At 37.4% G+C, this 21,609-nt stretch overlaps 1 protein-coding gene across 3 annotated transcripts in view; it reads right to left on the bottom strand.

Annotated features, from left to right (window-relative positions):
• Positions 1-8,648: 8,648 nt before the first annotated feature.
• Positions 8,649-21,609, bottom strand: part of LOC129775843 (KH domain-containing, RNA-binding, signal transduction-associated protein 2) — a 144,338-nt gene continuing 131,377 nt past the window's right edge. For all 3 annotated transcript variants that reach the window (XM_055780989.1, XM_055780988.1, XM_055780986.1), the window contains one exon: positions 8,649-17,683. The gene's annotated coding sequence lies outside the window, so the exon portion shown is untranslated. The remainder of the gene's footprint in view (positions 17,684-21,609) is intronic.

The raw sequence follows: 21,609 nt of genomic DNA on the forward strand, positions 1-21,609 counted from the left end.
TAATTCACGACGCTCTTTTTCGTTCGACGACATTTTTCCAAATTTACGAAAAATTGACAGTGAAGCATGACCAACGTGATCTATACACTCTTATCTGATTATAAGCGAAAGCTGAAGATATAATTCCTAAAAATTAAATTTCTACAGCGTTTTTTCCCTGATGCAATTTGATGTGACACACCCTTTAATTGATTCTCTGGTTATTTTTCATTGAAAGGGTGAAAGGTAAGCTTCATTGTGGTACATAACATTTTAAGGCAAAACTTCGTACTACAAAGTTATAACCAAATTTATTCAAAAATGACCAACTAGCCCCGCCCTACCCTATACACGAAGCAATGGATAAACTGGAGGGGCAACTCGTCGATTTAAAACGCGAGATGTCAACAAACAGAAGCAACAATTCCGCAACGGCTTTGATATAAATCATATTACGTCACTTATTGACATAGCCAAGATTAGTTTGAAGGAAAACAATACCGAGTATCTTAAATCAATCACTTCCGATTTAACTCGCGATGTTGGCCAAATACGTGAGGGAATTGAAACTGCTGCTAATATTAATGACAGATCACCAGATGCCCAAATCGGAATTCAAGTCCTAGATGAAGTAAAATTGTTGTCGACTATTCTGGGGGCATCGAGTCATACCGAACGATCCCTTCCACCTCCACCAGAATCGAGTGCTAGCTTGGCAGAAGAACTGAGCGCAAGTGTAGAACGAAATACAGCAAATTCAGGCTGGCGAGTTCTAGGATCTGCCAGAAAGCTGACTGGACCGAAAATGAAAAGAAAAAAAAAGGCCAGTAATCGTCGCAGAAGTTGAAATGTTGACAGTAGAAGGAATTACAGCAATTATGTCAATAGATATACAAATAATAACAATAATGCGCACCACAGAAATATCAGGAGCAACTTACAGATTAATAACATCCGCTATCATAACATATCACAGATATTACAGTATATTCAACATGAACAGCATTCGAATTAATAGTAGCGAATCCAGCAGCAGGAACAATAATCAACGGAGGAACAACATTAACAATCTTCAAACGAGAAACAATACTGCCACCGGACAGAGTACTCTTGACAGCGGTTAAACATCAGTTCTCTAGGCCACTCGAAACGAATCCACGAATGATCAACTTCCAAAGAGAAGAGGTCCTTAACCCATATCATGTGGACCATCAACCTCATCACACAACGCAGCCACATTCATCGTCTCACAGGTGCATGCCATGCTGCTGTTTTCACCGCCACTGACGCATTCTTCGGATGAAGATTTAGTTCATACTGGTTTACTTCAAATATTATTTTAAGCCAAAATTTCAATAGAATGCGTAGTGCGGCGAAAATGAAACAAATATATAAAATAGTTAACGCTTGCCTGTACACTGGCCACTGGAAATAGTTGGAACGACACAGAGAAAAATGAAGAATTATTTGGTAGCAATTTTCACGTGTTTAGGTGTGATCGAGATTTGTCATTGAGTAATAAAAAATCGGGGGGTGGTGTACTCATTGCTGTTAATGCCCTGTTAAACGCAGGTCGTATTCCTGGTGAACAACATAAAGAATTTGATGATGTGTGGGTGAAAGTATGTATTAATGGTCAAACACATGTTTTTGTATCTATCTATTTCCCTCCTAATTTTGCCAAAAAAAAATCTTATGAGAAATTTTTAAATATCGCAGAGCCACTTATTGATAAACTCGACCTTAAAATTAAAATCCATATTTACGGGGAATTCAATCTGAATGCAATTGATTTCATTGTAGACGAGGAGAATGAATCAATCTTACTTCCGATTGTAGGCGAAAATGAGACATTGCAACTTATTTTCGATAAAACAAGCAAACTAGGTCTATGTCAAATCAATTCTATTCCAAATGAACTAAATTGTTTCCTAGACTTGTTGCTTACTAATTGCACAGAAGATTTCCATGTTTCGAAAGCTGAATGTCCTCTTTGGAAAAATTAAAAATTCCACACCGCTATAGAATACTCTTTATTTATCGGTAGCACAAGTACATGCCCTGCCGATTGTGATTTTGAGATAAATTTTGATTTTAAAAAGGCAGACTACGAGCAAATTAATTGTAAGCTTAATGATATAAATTAGTCATTACTACTTAAAGATGAAAAGAACATAGACAAAGCTGTTGAAATTCTTTATGATAATCTGTATAGAATCATAAGCCTACATGTTCCAACAAGAAAGAAAAAACTTAATACAAATTCAAAAACACCAGTATGGTTCACTCGTGATATTAAAAATCTTAAAAACAAAAAAAAAAACAAAAAGCTCATAAAAGATACAAAGCAAGCGAAATTTTGGATAATTTAACAATACACGAATATATTTGTAAAAACCTTGATGCGGAAATATCAATACAATATGAAAGCTATATTACAAGCATAGAAAATAATATTAAATCCGATCCTAAAATTTTTTTCAATTTTGCCAGCGATAAGATTAAAATTCTATAATTTCCCATCATGTATGAAATTTGGAGAATACGTGGGATCAAATGGTAGTGATATTAGTAATCCAAGGTAACTACACAACAAATAACGTGGTTCGAGATTACGATTATTTTTCGTTTTTAGCCGAGTCGATAATATTACCGCTAACGAACTTCTTATCGCACTGGAGGATCTAGATTCATCTAAAGGTCCCGGGCCGGATGGTATCCCTTCAATGTTGTTGAAAAAGTTGGCATCGGCTTTCGTTTATCCTTTGTCCTGACTTTTCAATTTATCGCTAAAATTCGCAATATTTCCTTCTGTCTGGAAGAAAAAACATTCCTACTACCCATATTCAAATCGGGTAACCGTTCTGACATAAATAACTATCGTGGCATGGTTTTTATAAAGGAACATCCACTGCCACAAATCTGTTAGAATTTGTATCTTATTCTCTTGCGGTAATGGATAGAGGCAACGTTGTCGAGACTCTTTATACAGACTTCAGCAAGGCTTTCGACAGATTAGATATTCCAATGCTCTTATTTTCAAGCTCCAACGCGTGAGAGTAACTGGAACTTTATTGAAGTGGGTAGAATCTCACCAATAGAACACAGTTTGTTCGCATTAGTGGAAAAATCTCTAGTCCAGTGAATGTCACATCCGGAGTTCCACAAGGTTATCACTTAGGCCCACTACTTTTCATCCTATTCGTAAATGATGTGTCACTAGTACTAACTAACCTCAACATTCTAATATACGCTGATGATATGAAATTGTATATGGAAGTAACCACTACATTTGGTATTTGGGCCTTGTGATTTTCCAACAAGAAAGAGATGTTTTCTTCGAATGGTGCGTGAAAAGTCTTTTAGATATTAATTTAAAAAAATGTAATATTATATCGTATACTCGAAAGCATGAAACTTATGACTTCATATGTTTTCTAGGATTTGAAACTGTAGAGAGATGTGTCAAAATTAGAGATTTTGGTATAATTCGTGATTCGAAACTCATTTTTGGCGAACATTACAACACAATGATCAATAAAGCAAATAGTGTGCTCGGTTTCATAATTCATAGATTCAGTTACAATTTTCAGGGGAAGTTCGTTGCATGTTAATAAACATTGAAACACTTGAGAAACCCAGAGAAAATGCCACAATTTCATGTTTAATTGACTTGGTTTCACACAGGATTACTGCCGTTCTACGCATAGTTGTCCCATGTTACTTTTTGACGATTTTCACTTTTCTTCATAAAACGTTGTTTTTATGCATAATCTAACGGAAAAACACAAAAAAACATATACCGCTCTGAATCATATTTCGGACGCTTAAGGCATATGACGCAGAAAACAGGTCTAAACTTTTATGCACTGGTATTATTTGGTTGATATTTTTAATAAATTAGTTCAATATGATTTTAAGCTTTCTACTTTGGTACCTATTTGATTGAAAACATAAAAAAATCATCGAATAAAATGCTTTTCAAATGAAGCGAATAAAAATCAAACTTCGAACACTAAATCAAATTTCGGACACTTTATTTTGTAATTTTTTGAACAAAAATTACATTGCACTTAATTATATTTCATAATCAACTGCGAAACACTTACCATGCAATCACAGTAAACTGTTAACGGTGGTGAAAACTGATGAAACACGGGAGAAATTTCAATATTTATGAACGGGTAAATTCTACGTGCTCACGCTAAGCAAACGTCACATAAACGATAATGAGTAGTGTTGATAAATTTTTGCCGATTATGTTATAATTCAAATGTAGTTCTCATAAGAAATGATCGTGAAACCAAGGGATTACTCTAAAGAAGCAATTGTGATATTAATTTTATAGTTATATCATCAATGCATTGAGCATTTCAAGATATTAGAACAAAGTGTTCGAAATATGATGTTGTCCGAAATATGATTCAGAACGGTAGTTTGTTCCCAGCTTTTAAAAAAACAATATCAAGCTCAATTGTCCCATGTTGATATTCTATTCTTAACTGTCCCACCATGTATTTTTTTGTAAATCCTTATCGAATAAATCGGTTCAAGTGAAAGAATTCCATGTTACACTTTCAGCAGGGCTAATGCACTCATTCCTGGTTTTGAATAACGAACTAATTCTCAAACAAATAAGAAAAAAATTACCAGAACACATTGTTAGTGAATTCTGCGAGGTGTTGCAGATCACTCATTTTTTCATAAAACGATGTTTCTATGCATAATCTTTCGGAAAAACACAAAAAAAATATTGTATATCAAAAAACAACATCAAGCTCAATTGTCCCATGTTGATATTTTATTCATAACTGTCCCACCATGTATTTTTTGTAGATCCATATCGAATAAATCGGTTCAGGTGAAAGAATTTCATGTCACACTTTCAGCAGGGCTAATGCACTCATTTCTGGTTTTGAAGAACGAACTAGATCTCAAACAAGAAAAAGTTTACCAGAACACGTTGTTAGCGAATGCCTCATAACAATAAGATTTATATTCTGCAAGGTGTTGCAGATCACTCATTTCTTCATAAAACGATGTTTCTGTGCATAATCTTTCGGTAAAACACAAAAAAAATTATAGGAGGTTGTGTCCAAGATACGACCGCATTGTTGATGTAGAACTACGCTGTTATTTTATATAAGTCGCTTGTTTATACCTTCGGATATTATTCTATAGTAGAATAATCTCTGAAATGATTTTTTCATTGTAGAATCAGTTGACGATAATTGATTGATGATTCATTCTTGCCCTCGCAAAACAATCGTATGTCACAATTTATTTCATGTCAATGCATTGAAAATTTACCTCGAAGGCTATTCCGGTGGCCTTTTTCGAAATTGACATAGACTCGGCTAAAGTCAATTATATACATGTTGCACCAGCACCATTATTCTATATCCCATAACTACATCAATATATCTTTGGCACCGCATGTAAACAACAACAATGACAACACTTGCAAGTATCAAATATCATGCTACATGTTATTTAATATTGCCTCAAAGGAATCGCACCTCTAGATATCGTTCGTACAAACTAAGCGTAAACCAAGTACCAAACAAGCGTTCACCATAGCATGCATACAGAGCCATATACTGGTGGCTTGAAACTACTAGCAATAAAAACATTTCTCATCATTTTGCGCTATTCTCAAAAGAAACGCTTCTGTTAATTGTACTGGCATCGAAAAGAGTTGCATTACTTTCTCATGCTCGAGATAAGCGCAGCTGTCTTCCTTAGTGGAGGAAGTTTTGCTACTGGCAAGCAAAACCTAATCACATACAAAATTCCAGAACATTTACTTTCTTGATGACTAAACAAGAGAAATAAACTCTTTTTGTTAATAACAACCTCGAAAACAGTAGCAATGCTTCATTTTGATCAATATTAGCGCAAATGCAATCCTAGTTGAAGGCAGTTTTGCGACTGGCACGCGAACCCAAATAACTTATAACATTCCAGTAAGACATTCAAGATGCTTGGTATTCCCAAATATTTTTTTGGTGCACAACCTTACCGTCTGCTTCGCCATAACGTCAGTTTAATGCATTGATGCATTCTCAAAGGCACCAACGAAGCCCTTATGAAGACGGAAAATAAACAATGTTAACTGCTTGGAAAAAGACTGAATTATGCCACACAGCTTGTAACACCCATCGATGCGTATTCGCTGATGAGTTTGTCAAGAGCGACCGCCTTCACCACCAGCGGGGGGAGCTTGATTTTGGTTGCTGCCTGGGCGTTAACATTTTCGACCGACGCGCCGAAATCGCCTACTTCGCTGTTGTTCGGTGCGGTGTCACATTCGCGAAGGCTCGGTTCAGTGCGAGCGCTATTCACTGCACCAACACCGCGTGCATCATTAGATGACGCTTACCTCGAAATTTTATTGCCCCTGGCAATGCGTTCGTTTTTTGCAGGGCTCGAGCCTGCCTTCTTCTTCTTCTTGCCCATCGCACACTACGCGAAGCGTCCAATTTATGACGCGGAAAGAAGAACACACGATACGAATAACGCGAAAAACGAACAGAAAAATCAAACGACGATTTCCAAGTTGGATTACCACTGGTGGGGTCCAATCTTAGAAGTTTGCCTCAACGAGATCCACTGTTTATACTCTAGGCAAGTATTCCCCTTCATTCTTCTTCTTTTCCTTTGTTCACGGAGACTTTAAATCCTACAATTTCCCCTTCCGTTGGTCGTCGATAAGTTGCTCGTTATTGAGAGCTCTGTTCGGGAAAGCACTCAAACGGACAGAACAAATGTATGGGGAAATAGAAACACTTAAAGTTTTCATGAATTTTAACCATTTACTAACAAGGGGATTCTAATGTATGGCATATTAAACAAATCTTACGGAATTTCCGATTCGTTTAGTATGTAAATCGCCAAAATCCGTTCGCGGCAAAAATAGTTATTAACGTTAACTTTATTTCATAAAAACGTGACCAGTTTCCTGATTTGACACCCTTAATGAAAGACGTAGTTCTACGTCAAAAATCTATCCACGCATATGTTCGAATTTCAACAATGACAGAGTTATAGAACTTTTTTCTGTTTCGGACTCTGTTGCCTCAAACTGGCTCTACATTCAAAAGTACGCCACGGAAGACGATTCTGTTGATTCTGTAGTGGATTTTAATAACATTTTGGAAGCGAAAAACTTAAAAGTTAATAATTTGTATTGTGTTATTATAAATTTTATCCTAAAATATATATTGAACAAGATTGTTTCTACCAATTAAGCTCTCTAGCCGCTCTACAATTTGTTCTTTGACACCCAACTTCTATCTTTGTTAATTTAGCTGCAATTTTGATATAAAAATTAAAGCAAATCTTCGGAAATCACTATTTTTACCCCACTGTACATGTAATAGCCACTTAAATTTCACCTTAACGTGGAAAGGTTACATTTCTTCTTGAAGTACATAAGTCATATTTGAAATATAAAAAAATATTTTTTTTTCCAAGCTGTATATAATCGAGTTTAAAACTGATATAATCGAATCACATATAATCGAGTCCGTCCTGTATTGAAAAGTTAAGCGTGATTTGATTCCTATAACGTTCCTGTAGGACCTTTCAATACAGAGATATTTTGTTTGAATACAAATTTACCCTTTGTCCCCTATAATTGTACACTAAATAATGATCGCATCGCAAATCGAAAGACAGTCTTGAAAACTTTTTTGGAATCGATGCAAAAAAATGACATAATTTGAATGAAAATTTGAGCAACAAAACGAGTCGAAATCACAAAAAACCACGTCAAGGTCGATCAAAAGTGAAGGTAATGCAGATTGTTTTCATGGATATACGTGGTGTTGTTCATTCGAAATTCCTTCCGGAGGGCCAAATGATCCATTGGCGTTATGAAGCGTTTGAGAGAAAAAAATCGTCGCAAAAGGCTGGGTTTGAAAAATAGTATAAATTTAGATGATGAATAAAGCATTTTCTTTAAAAACATATATTCACGGTATATATTTGATAGAATGTATGTTGAAGTTCATGTGTGTTGATGAAAACGTTCAGAACGTTCGTTTCAACGTTATGAAAAAGATTCAAAGATTCTGCACGATTAACGCATTTTGGATTCTCTGAAAATAACAGAAGCCCTTTTCTAAAATCCTATCTGAAAATATACCGTGTGGCACCACCACTCGTATTGACACTGCTATGCTATGCTTTCATCATCTGAGGCAACAGCGAGCGAAGCAAAGTCTACCATGTAGTCAGGTTGTTACACGTGTTTGCACAAATTAGGCTAATTTTACTGTGAGAAGAACAATAATTGAATATGTTTATTTTGCATGCTTCACGCACACACTGTTAGGACAATAGAAGTCCCATCACAGGGCTTTCCAAACAACTACCAGGCATCATCCGAGCGAGTAGGAACACGTCTAGCACATCGACTTACATCTGCTGTCATGGGAATCTGAGATTTGCGTCTCAGATGGGAACGAAAATTCGGGGCGTTACAACGCGCGAACTGAAGTTTACACAATCCGTACGCTTCGTACGCTTTCCCACGCATGGCAGCGGTACATTGAATTTTCCGCTCGAGTGCTCAGTTCCTTATCGACGATGATTGGATATGAATCACTCGGAGCAGTACTTACCTTTAGCTGATCCGTTTTTTTTCGTTCGAATAAAAAACGAAGTTGAATTGTTCGAAAATTAAAACATGCGGATTTATTGAATCGATTCTACGTTTATGGCGGCTGCTGGTGAATTCCCGCCGTCACCGTGATTGGTGTGCGAAATTTAGCCAACAGCCTTGCTTTTTAAATCTGTTTCATTTAAACTAACAACAAGCATTACTTTGGTTTATAATTTGCTTCATTTTATATCAGTGTATATTTTCAATGAATTACTGCGGTTTATATTCATCATGCAATTTGAATCTTTTGTATTGATAAATCCATTATCCAAGCGGGTGGTGGAAGTTGAACCAGATTCACCAACAACAACTGGCAACACTGATTCCATTCTCCCATCTGACCTACTTGAATGATGTGTAATATTGAAATTTAATTTTATGACTATCGTTTGTATGTTTTCCGTGCTTGCATTTCTGCTGTTAACATCCTATCGGATTAATCATTTATTTATGGGCTACATGCTCTTTTTTTGGCTACTTTTTATTCATGGCGCACACATATACATACCCCATCGAACAGGTTTTTTTCGGAATTACATTTACTGATTCTCATTCTCTCTCTCTGCCGCTGTTATTTGTTGCTGATCCTGCCGAAAGGATATTCTTTTTCGTTCTGCATTAATTGACATTTATTATTTTTTGGCTTCGGTATGCTCGTTTCACCTTTTCACTGCAATATTCTTTTTTCCAGCATGTAAGGGATATATTTTTAATAATTAATTTATTCATTTCCTTTCGGTGATTTTAATTTCAATTAAATATTCCGTTTCCATTAAACAGCGGCGATGTGTTCCGAATCAGCGGTATTTATCGAAGTGTTCCGTTTACGATTTATACAATTAGAGACACAGCTTTTTTTTTTTTATTACTCGACAGACACTAATAGTGAACAGATTGTTGTTGTTGTTGCATTTAGGTGCGGATTTTAATAGGTCTTTTTAATGGTCATGATCTACCGGAACACACTTATTTTTTTGTCATTAGTATTTACTCAATTGGAATGTTATCAACTACGTTATTATTGACCTGCTCGTTACGCACATTTAAGTTTAAGCATAATTTTGAATTTAATGTGTTTTGTTCGTATTTTTTAGATTATTGACAAAAGCGGAGTCAGGTTTCCTTGATATACATGTTGTTTTTCTTTTTACCGTCGATTCGGATTAGGAGTGGTGGGAGAATTCGATTGCACTGCAGAAAACATTGGGTTTTTGTGTTGTTCTTTATGGGTTTATGAATGTAAAAAACATTAAAAAACAGAACTTGAATCCGCATGTCGGAGAAGTGAAACTCATAGGAGCATCGTTGGGGATGAGAGAACTAAGTTGGCATATACAAACACGCGTGGAAAATCCTGTTTTGTTTGTTTCCCAACAATTTGATTCTCCGGTTTCGTAGCGTAGGAAAATAATTAAATGCAAATATTTGATTGGTTCCGCTCTGAAATATGATAAGCTCTGTTGTTTCTTCCAGCTGCTGGAATTTTCATCCTTCCTGGCGGGGACTCCGAATACAGCACACATTGATGGCGAACATGTAGATTATCTCATTTATTGAATTTTCCGCCATAAAAGACATTGTTTGGGGGTAGACGTACCGCGAAGTGATATACCACCCTGGCATCTCTTGGAGACGATTTGGTTGGAAAACTGTCAACGAATTCCAATTAAATTTTAGGTTTAAGTCGATTAGTGTTATGAATGTTAACCCTGGAAACTGCGATATGTTATCATTGTTGACAATATTAGTTTCTTAATTAAAATCAACTGAAAGCAGTTGGTTCCAATTAATTATGCCCGATTTTTGAAGTTATTCGTTCATCAACTAATCGAATATTTTTCAACTATTTGTGATTCGATACGACCCAGATTGAAATGGATGATCAATTTATCGACCTAGTATTGACCAACATTCCGGGCCTGCCTTCCCTCGCCTATAGTTTATTGGTTGAAAATACGGAATAATTTGTGAAAGGAAACTACATCACTGTTGATTCTTTTTTCTTTTCCGTTAAACTGTCGTCTCACACCAAAATAACTTGACCATCTAATACTGCTTTCCACTGCAAGGGGAAAAATTATCCGCGGCAAGGAGGTATCAACGTTCTACGCTGAACTCGAATCGTCGATTCGAACAACTCGGATTTACTAATTCCGCTGTATTGTAATTATATTTATTTGTATCTAAAAGACACATAATAAAAACAAAATTATTCATGTATTTTTTCTTTTTATATTTCATTTCATTTCAATAACAAACCAATAACGTTTGCATTGAAAAAATGGACAAAAATTGCCGCTATTTCATGGGTTTACGCACTGAAGAAACTACCCAATCATAGTAACCCATGAGTCAGCTGAAAAAAATTGACAGCTCTATCAGTCGAACTCTAACCGTGATGGCGAAAACAGTGACGCCACTCCGTTCAGAAGTGTACGCGTTCAAAGAACGGTACCTCGCCGCGTCGAAAATGGACATCGTGCGGCACATTGTGGACGCCGGATACGCCCGTTCTGGCATCTACAACATCTTGGAACTATTGGACAACAATCAGAACATGGACATTAGGGTGCCAATGAATGTTGGGAAAAAATCGACCCTAAAATTTCAAAAAATTACCCTATACAAAATGTTCACCATCTTGAAAAAATACCCTATGCCGAATTTCAGCTCAATCGGACTCAAGGGAGAGTGGCGCAAAGCGGTCAAAGTTTGAGTTTTTTTTGAAAATAGAAAAACCAGCCAAGGGGGGAGTAAAGTGGGGAGTTTTCGAAAGAAATGTTTTGATGCAAAATGTCCTAAAATTGCATGAAACGCCGAGATGTAGTGTCATCTCGAAAAAATTTTTTTTTGTCAAAAATCGGCATTCTGGGACGAAAAGTATGATTTTGGGTGCCAATGAAAATAGTTATCTCGATTTTTCATTCGGAACTTGCTACGAAATGTTGATTTGCACGATAATATACCCTATGCAAAATTTTAGCTCATTCGGGCTTCATTTACTGGTGTCACAAACGTTGAAATTTGAGTTTGTTTGAAAAACGAAAAATCACCGAAAATCGAGGTTTTCAAAGAAAAAAAGTGATGCCAAATGTCTTAAAATTGCATGACACGTCGAGATTTACAGTTATCTAAAAAAATTTTATTTGTCAAAAACCGCATGTAAATAACAACAATGACAACACTTGCAAGTATCAAATATCATGCTACATGTTATTTAGTATTGCCTCAAAGGAATCGCACCTCTAGAGATCGTTCGTACAAACTAAGCGTAAACCAAGCGCCAAACAAGCGTTCACCATAGCATGCATACAGAGCCATACATTGGTGGCTTGAAACTACTAGCAATATAAACATTTCTCATCGTTTTGCGCTATTCTCAAAAGAAACGCTTCTGTTAATATTACTGGTCTCGAAAAGAGTTGCATTACTTTCTCATGCTCGAGATAAGCGCAGCTGTCTTCCTTAGTGGAGGAAGTTTTGCTACTGGCAAGCAAAACCTAATCACATACAAAATTCCAGAACATTTACTTTCTTGATGACTAAACAAGAGAAATAAACTCTTTTTGTTAATAACAACCTCGAAAACAGTAGCAATGCTTCATTATGATCAATATTAGCGCAAATGCAGTCCTAGTTGAAGGCAGTTTTACGACTGGCACGCGAACCCAAATAACTTATAACATTCCAGTACGACATTCAAGATGCTTGGTATTCCCAAATAATTTTTTGGTGCACAACCTTAACGTCTGCTTCGCCATAACGTCAGTTTAATGCATTGATGCATTCTCAAAGGCACCAACGAAGCCCTTATGAAGACGGAAAAAAAACAATGTTAACTGCTTGGAAAAAGACTGAATTATGCCACACAGCTTGTAACACCCATCGATGCGAATTCGCTGATGAGTTTGTCAAGAGCGACCGCCTTCACCACCAGCGGGGGGAGCTTGATTTTGGTTGCTGCCTGGGCGTTAACATTTTCGACCGACGCGCCGAAATCGCCTACTTCGCTGTTGTTCGGTGCGGTGTCACATTCGCGAAGGCTCGGTTCAGTGCGAGCGCTATTCACTGCACCAACATCGCGTGCATCATTAGATGACGCTTACCTCGAAATTTGATTGCCCCTGGCAATGCGTTCGTTTTTTGCAGGGCTCGAGCCTGCCTTCCTCTTCTTCTTACTCATCACACAGCGTCCAATTTATGACGCGGAAAGAAAAACACACGATACGAATAACGCCAAAAACGAACCGAAAAATCAAACGACGATTTCCAATTTGGATTACCACTGGTGGGGTCCATTCTTAGATCGAAGCGCAGCGAAAGCAAAGTGAACTGGATTACTCAACAGTCCGATGCCGAATGAAAGTTTGCCTCAGCGAGATCCACTGTTTATACTCTAGGCAAGTATTCCCCTTCATTCTTCTTCTTTTCCTTTGTTCACGGTGACCTTAAATCCTACGATTTCCCTTCCGTTGGTTGTCGATAAGTTGCTCGTTATTGATATCTCTGTTCGGGAAAGCACTCAAATGGACAGAACAAATGTATGAGAAAATAGAAACACTTAAAGTTTTCATGAATTTTAACCATTTACTAACCAGTGGATTCTATTGTATAGTATATTAAACAAATCTTACGGAATTTCCGATTCGTTTAGTATGTAAATCGCCAAAATCCGTTCGCGGCAAAAATAGTTACTAACGTTAACTTTATTTCATAAAAACGTGACCTGTTTTCTGATTTGACACCCTTAATGAAAGACGTAGTTCTACGTAAAAATTGTTTTGCTAAAAAAAGTGGAATTCATGCGTGACTCCTTACGGAATTCATTTCATTTTCTAATAATTATATTTTTTGTAAAGCAAATTGTTCCATGAAGTCATTTTTATTACACATCCATGCATGCATTACACCCATTAAGCTTCATTCGTAGAGGGAATATCAGTTTTCTCCAAAACATTAACCCGTTTTATGCCAAGCGTTCGAAAAATCGAACAGTAACTTCGATAATTTTTCATGGCTTTGGAAAGCAACTCTATGGTAAGGCTTTGGCATCAAATGATAGCTTAATCTATTAGCTACCACTTACTATCAATTTCATTCAAATTTGTATCACTTTATTGGGCATAAAAATCGATTCGAAGCAACTATGTGTGGACTGACGGCGCCAGTGGTTGTGTGGTTAGCGTAACAGCCTCACAATCCGATCGGCCCGGGTTCAATCCCAGCTGGCGTCGTTGGGATTTTCTGAGGCGAAAAATCTCTGGTTACGTCTTCCTTCGGAGGGGAAGTAAAAGAAGTTGGCCCGGCTCATGAGTTGTTGAGTCTGATAGGTAGGAACAGGTGGAGTCGCCTCCCTGATGTCGGTGATTGGCACTGAAGTGGCGGAAATAGGCCGACGAAAAATAAGCGAAGATAAAAAAAAAAAAACTATGTGTGGAAAGTACATAACCTCACATATCCTAACAAAAAACAAAGCCTTACCAAATATGAAAATATGTAAACTTTTCTAGAATATTACTTTGATAAAAGATCACACATTGTGTTGTAGGAATAAAAGCATTGGATTGAACCTCACATAGGAACAAAAACGTAGGTATTGGCCAATGTTTTTGTTTGGCGTTTTTTGATTTTTTGTCATTTTCCGGGAAACGGAAGAACGGAAAAAAAATAATTCTTGAAGATTGGGGTTTCTGTAACGTCAATAATCAAAATTACACCAATGGCTCTCGTTAAAAAAAAATGTTTACCGCTTGGTCGTTAATGGGTTAACACTTTTGGAAATACAGATATTTAAAATTTTCATAGCCGATGTCTCAAAAAAAGATTTGGCATCCTTTCCGTAGTGCTTTGTGAAACATTTCAAACTCGTTTCAAAATATTTCATTACTGCCACTGACATTCGAGCAGAGTAACGAATCGAGCTGTTTTCCTCGATTTCTATAATTCCAGATTTTACTCGGTGTGATAGTGATAGTGATTGTATCGAATCCTCGATTCGATTTCTATAATAGGGCCCATAGTGTCGCAAATATAGAGCAAAATAAAGAGAAAATCCGACATATTTTACAGTACTACTATGATAAAGGCAAAAATGCATCTCAAGCTGCCAATAAAATTTGTGCAGTTTATGGACCCGATACAGTTTCCATTTCCACCGCACAACGATGGTTTCAACGTTTTCGTTCTGGTGTAGAGGTCGTCGATGATGCGCCACGCTCCGGAAGGCCTGTCGTCGAAAATTGTGACAAAATCGCTGAATTAGCCGAGAAAGACCGGCATAGTAGCAGCCGTTGCATCGGCCAAGAGCTGGGGATAAGTCATCAAACCGTTATTAACCATTTGAAGAAGCTTGGATTCACAAAGAAGCTCGATGTATGGGTGCCACACACGTTGACGCAAAAAAACATCTTTAACCGTAACGACGCATGTGAAACGCTGCTAAATAGCAACAAAAACTACCCGTTTCTGAAGCGGATGGTGACTGGTGATGAAAAGTGGGTCACTTACGAGGACGTGAAGCGCAAACGGTCGTGGTCGAAGTTCGCTGAAGCGGCTCTGACGGTGGCCAAGCCCTCATTAACGGCCACGAAGGTTCTGCTGTGTGTTTGGTGGGATTGTCAAGGAATAATCTATTATGAGCTGCTTCCCTATGGCCAAACGCTCAATTCGGACCTGTACTGCCAACAACTGGACCGCTTGAAGGTAGCACTCATGAAGAAGAGGCCATCTTTGATAAACAGAGGCCGCATTGTCTTCCATCAGGACAACGCCAGGTCATACACTTCTTTGGTGACGCGCCAGAAGCTCCGGGAGCTCGGATGGGAGGTTCTTTTGCATCCGCCGTATAGTCCGGACCTTGCACCAAGTGACTACCACCTGTTTTTATCCATGGCGAAGGAGCTAGGTAGTCAGAAGTTAGCCACAAAAGAGGTCTGTGAAAATTGGCTATCCGAGTTTTTTGCCAATAAGGAAGCGAGCTTCTATAACGGGGGTATTATGAAGTTGGCATCTCGTTGGGAACAAGTCATCGAACAAAACGGCGCATATTTGACTCAAAACAGATGATTGTAACTAATTTTATGAACAAATGAAAATTCAAAAATAATACCGCAGGACTTTTTTGACAGCCTAATATATTCAAGGTGGTCTTATAGAAGTTGGTCAGAGTGGATTGTGTAAATGATCTTGATGAATTATTCGTTCGCTTCGATTATCGGTTGCATAGTAATCGTTCGATTAATAATAGATTTTTGTAGGAAGTATTCGAGGATTAGATTAATCGAATGACTACCAGACATCTCTAGTTTCAATCATTTCTGTATATCTATACTGTTAGTCAACTGTCTGAAAAGCCACATTACATACGACTCAAAACAATATAATTGATTATAGAACACTTTTGGTTTGCCCAAACATTTGATCAAGCATTCGGTTACGCATCAATAAAAAGATATGGATAGTGAAAACACATAATATCGTCAATAACTCAACCACATCTCTGACCTCAACCAATCAGAGCGCGCACACAGTCCATCACGACTCACAATCATAAAAGACCGCAAGATCCATTTCCTTCGTCACCGACTTTCCCCACTACTAGGACAAATTTTATTGACCGAATAAAATCATGACTTTAGAAAAACACCCACCCCATCATCAGCAGCAGCCGTCAGTCTTCGTAGCATCGAGGAGCGATGGTAATAAAAGAAAATAATATTTTCCCCGAACAACATCGTAACGAAGCGAGAATCGATTTGTACGTACCGCACACAAGTCCTTTATCCCCACCACTTTTTTCCGGCCGTGTCAGCAATTGCATCTGTGGAAATGTTCCTCTCGTCTCGTTTCATTTTAACGATATTGTTTTTGTGATCCACTTTCGGTTCGTCCCTTCCGTCGATGACGTGCGAAAGCTTTCCTCCGCTTTTGTCGTTTATTTAACCGGAAAATATAACGATTGATTTACATCTAAAATTACACTTTGTTAGTTTAAGCCAAGTGAAGTTAGGTTTAGATTTGGGTGAGTTTAAATGTTGCCTTTCTTCAATGAGTGCTTGTTTTTAATGTTGTGTTATAGTTCCAGTGTTTTTAATTTGAGCAAGTAAACATGTTTCTCAACCTTATTGTTATATTAGCTACTTTTGTCAACACCAATCTGAAAAAAAATCTGGCGTCGGTGCAATTTACGTTTACTTGTTTATACTCTGTTGTTATTCTCTTCCACGTTCTTTGGTTAATTACATCTCGGTTTGCAGTATGTCAATTTTCATATAAAATATAATGTTTAATATTGCCCATATAAAATTCATAACTATGATTCATTTACTCTGGTGGAGTTTGTTTTTATGAATATTCTTGCTCGTTGTTTGATCACTGTTCATTTAACAAAACGAGCTTCCCTTTTGACTAGTTTTTTTTTCTTTATCTATAAAATACTCAATTCTTCTCAGATCCATTAATCAAACTTCAACATATTTTAGCTTAAACTGTTGGTGCCAATACATTTAAAATGTTTCCCTACCATTCCCCTTCCTCTTATTAAATATGCACTCCACCCCAACAAGGTTAAAATTCCTTTTTAATATTGACTAAAATTTGCATTATTTAATTTTTTTCTATGCACGCTTCTGACTTCTGCGTCTTTGGTTCAGGAAGTTTAAAAACAATAACATGCGTCGTCGTCGTTGTGAGCGGTGAGTGGTGTTAATTGGTTGTCAACGGTCTTGACGCTTTGCATTCTGGGTTATTTTATGGTACACTGTTTTTTTCTTGCCTGACTGAAACCTTTGAAAACATTAAAAAATGTGTCGTTTGTGATTCTTCCGCTTGCGTTTTTTTGCCTTTGTGAGTCGCCTCTTTGGTGCTTGTTTAGGGTTGCATCCCTTGTGTTTTGGTGTGGGTGTGTGTGTTGTGTTTCGTAAATGTACACGGTTTACTACTATTTGTCAGTATTCTGGTATATACTTTATTCGGGTTATTCGGGTTCTTTATCTATCATTGATCACTGTTGCTAGCATAGCTCTGTAGAAAATATGCCTGAAAAAAGAAACAAAATGTTGAGATGAATAATCTGTGGATTTGCTTTTTTGTAGATCAAATATAATTCTAAAATTTTATACAAATGTTTCTCTTCGACTGAAAATTTCTTCGTAGAAGCACAGAAGTACAAGATTACACTAAAACTCCCGATTGAAGAGAGCTGAGGAAAAAATGCTCAGAAAAGTTTATGCGGTAACACAGTAAAACTATTTTTTTGCAAAATTCAATTTTATTACTCAACATAATTGCCCTCGAGGGTGATACAGCGATTATAGCGATCTTGCAACTTTTCGATACCATTTTTATAGTACTCTTCCGGTTTCCCTTAAAATAGACCTCAGACTCGGTAATCACTTCATCATCGGTCTTCAATCTCTTGTCAGCGAGCATTCTCTTCAGGTCTGTGAACAGAAAATAGTCGCTGGGGCCAGATCTGGAGAATACGGTGGATGCGGAAACAATTCGAAGCCAAATTCATGCAATTTTACAATCAATACATGAAATTCGTATTTTTCCATTTTTTTCACAATAACAAAAGTTGCTTCACTCTCAATGCTGTAACTCACGAACCAATCGACCGATTGCTGTCAAATTTTGACACGTATCTATTGAAAGATGGTGCTTTGTGATAGTCAAGTAGGTTTTTGCAAGAGGCGCCAGACTTCAACCTTATGAACTTTTCAGCCGAACTGTTAACTGGTAAGTAAAGTTGGGGGCACAACCAGAGAGATGTTTCAACTAATAATTTCCCATCAGAGAGACGTTTTTATGATACTTTTCTTCAGTTCTATGCCATCATTTATCGCTCCCAAAGACACAATTCTCAATTGAATATTTCACAAATTATACTACGCAGCAGCTTTCACATAGCGGCAACAGAAAATCCGAACTGAGTCGTTTTTGTGGTGACAGCGAAGGCGTTTGCTACCTCAGCAGAACGAAGGTTCATCTTCAGTCTTCAACCGAAGAACATAGCTCTCACCGCTGGAAACTACCTTCTTCCCATTCGACTTGAAATGTGCAGCTTTTTGACTCCACTTTCAGCCCGGAAACACTGCACGAAATCGCAAAAATTGAATGACCGACCGGAAAATATCACCAAAAAGCCTAAACTCATTTCTATATTCACATAAGCTCTCTCTCTCTCTCTCTCTCTCTCTCTCTCTCTCTTTAGGCAAAAAAACGGTGTATGTCGAGAAAAATGGACGCGTCTCTTCCTTCTCTGCCGCACGGTGAAAGTCCATCATGAGATCTATACTGATGGTCGGTTTTGCTCGTTATAAAACGGTAAAATTGGGGAGGCAAAGACCTGTGAAAACGCTTGATTTCCGTTTCGATAAGGCTTGATATTTCACAAATGTTCGATGTTGATGTATATGAAATCACGAAGAGTAAGCATTTGTCCTCTTCAGTAGAATTATTTTACACAATGGATGGTTTCGGACAAATGTGAGCCAACTTCATATCGCGATTCCATGATTGCACGTGAAGCATGAAAGGAATCTCTTGAAGAGAGCGCGTACTAAAGATAAAGATTTGCATCGACAAACAAATTTACAAATACGCTCATGCACACTAAAATAATTAAATGACCAACCCCTACAGTGGCTACGTGACATTTTGAATGTTTTGAATTATCTTTCAAGCCGGCTCGATAGCCGGATAGAGACTAGAATTAATAATATCCATATGGAAACGAAGTGTACGTAAATAGTGAACTTCAGATTTCTCCTTTGTTTTTCTTCGAATGCAAGCTCAGTACTGTACAATATTCTTTGTGCACATTCTGAAAATGCATTGTGAAGTTAATAGCTTTGCGTGTTCGTTCAGCACGATAGTAAAACATGAACTGAAGAATTGTATGGTATGGTATGGTATTGAATTAAAGAGACTTTAAACTCTGAGAGTTCATTCGTCTCTGAAGAATTGTTGTTGTTGTGTTGAATTATATAGACCCAATGAGGGAAAAAACTAAAACGGGAAATATATGAAAATTGAAAAAATTGGAATTAAAAAATTTTAAATTGAAAATATACAGCATTGCCTTCAAAACTACGAAAATTTAATTCAGTTTTGAACTCAAAATTGATGCTTCATTAACTAAATAAACCCCGCGTTACACGCATTTAGCTTGTAAATAAATGACAATATCGTTATATGTTTTAGTTAGTTTACAAGCGTTCTCGTTGTATTTATCCATTCCGTCCAGCACAATCTGCTTTCCACCTCTATTCAGTTCAGCTGCACTCATTCGAAAACAGTTCGCTCGCAAACAGTTCGTTCGGAATCAGTTCGTACGGGATCAGTTCGTTCGCAAACAGTTCACTCTCAGTCAGTTCGTTCCTGAACAGTTCACCCTCAATCAGGTCGTTCACAAACAGTTCATTCCACTCGCAAACAGTTCGTTCGGAAACAGTTTGTTCGCAAACAGCTCACTCTCAGTCAGTTCGTGTGGTGAACTACCGTTCTTTAAAAACGAACGACCGTTCGTTCGCTCTTTTTGGCGAATTAGTTCTTTCGTACCGTTCGCGAACGGCTTGCCCATCTCTAGTTGGAGCAGACACTGCAGGCCATCCGGAAAAAAATGAAACGTACAGACAACGTTCGAAAGAAATTAGAGGCCGGACAGTCGGACTGGAACCAAATAAAGAACACGGACTACACTCAAAGTTAATTTTAAGCACAAGTCATGGCATCCCGATTTATTATATTAAATGAGCTGAAAAATAACAGAAAATGATTTACTCCCACATACATATATAACATTTGTTTTATATATATATATATATATATATATATATATATATATATATATATATATATATATATATATATATATATATATATATATATATATATATATGCTAGAGCCAATATGAGCGAGCGAAACAGGAGACACATATAAATGAAAGCATATGAAAGCTTTTCGTATGGTTTGCCCAGACAGAGGAAGATATATTCTCGTTCATGTTCTTCTTTATCCACTTAGAAAACACTTTCCAACTTCATTTTATGATGAGGTGTGATATTATCACGCTTCAATATAACAGCGCTGACAGCTACATGGATAGCGTGGTCGTGTGAAATAGCTTTGCTTTCCAGCCGGCCTTGGTTCGATCTCCATTGACGTCTAATGGACTTTTTTTGGCACAATTCCAAATGAAATGAGAAAAGAAAGCAGAAAGAGATGTCTGCTCGCATACATACAAACCGTTTTTAAGTTTTTAAAACAGCTCATTATTTGCGCATTTGACTCTCCAGCACACGAAATGCCATCATTTCTGCCAAAGATGAAATGTTTTCTGCCAACGCTAGTTTGGGTGTAGGGATACCATCTACCAGAGCTGCGGTAACACACACGAGCTGACGGTGATGCAGAAACGGATGTCCCAAATATAAAATCCCTATTCAAAATATTCACTGACCCTTGCCTAAATTCGTTTTCCTACTAGCACACAATAGGGAAAATACCGACAATATCCTCCTTCCCCAAATTACATAACAACCCAAAGCTGATCACTAAAATATGCAGTACCAGCAGTACTAAAACATTTACTTTTCCTCATTCACGATCTTCCGAAAGTGCTGCGCGTATGCATGAATGTACCGTGACAACATGTGTTAATGTTTATAAACAGATGTTCACCATAACCTCGCCTCGGTTGGGTAGACGGGTAAATTGTTAAGCTAACTCGTAAAATAATTGGTAAGCTAGAACACAGTTAAAGTTTAACCAGAAACTGAGTAACGTCGTTTCTCACCATCCGAAACGCCGTGCCCATTATATGGCGACCATGACAAGAACCTGTCGCGGTCCGCGCGTCCGCAGTACGTAAGTCATTAGTGATGCATAGGAGAACACTTTTTACGTTGTGTGTTAAAAAAAAGAACTTGTTAATATCACCTCGATCCCATTATGGAAT

Source organism: Toxorhynchites rutilus, chromosome 3 (genome assembly GCF_029784135.1).
Source record: "Toxorhynchites rutilus septentrionalis strain SRP chromosome 3, ASM2978413v1, whole genome shotgun sequence".
NCBI lineage: Eukaryota > Metazoa > Arthropoda > Insecta > Diptera > Culicidae > Toxorhynchites > Toxorhynchites rutilus.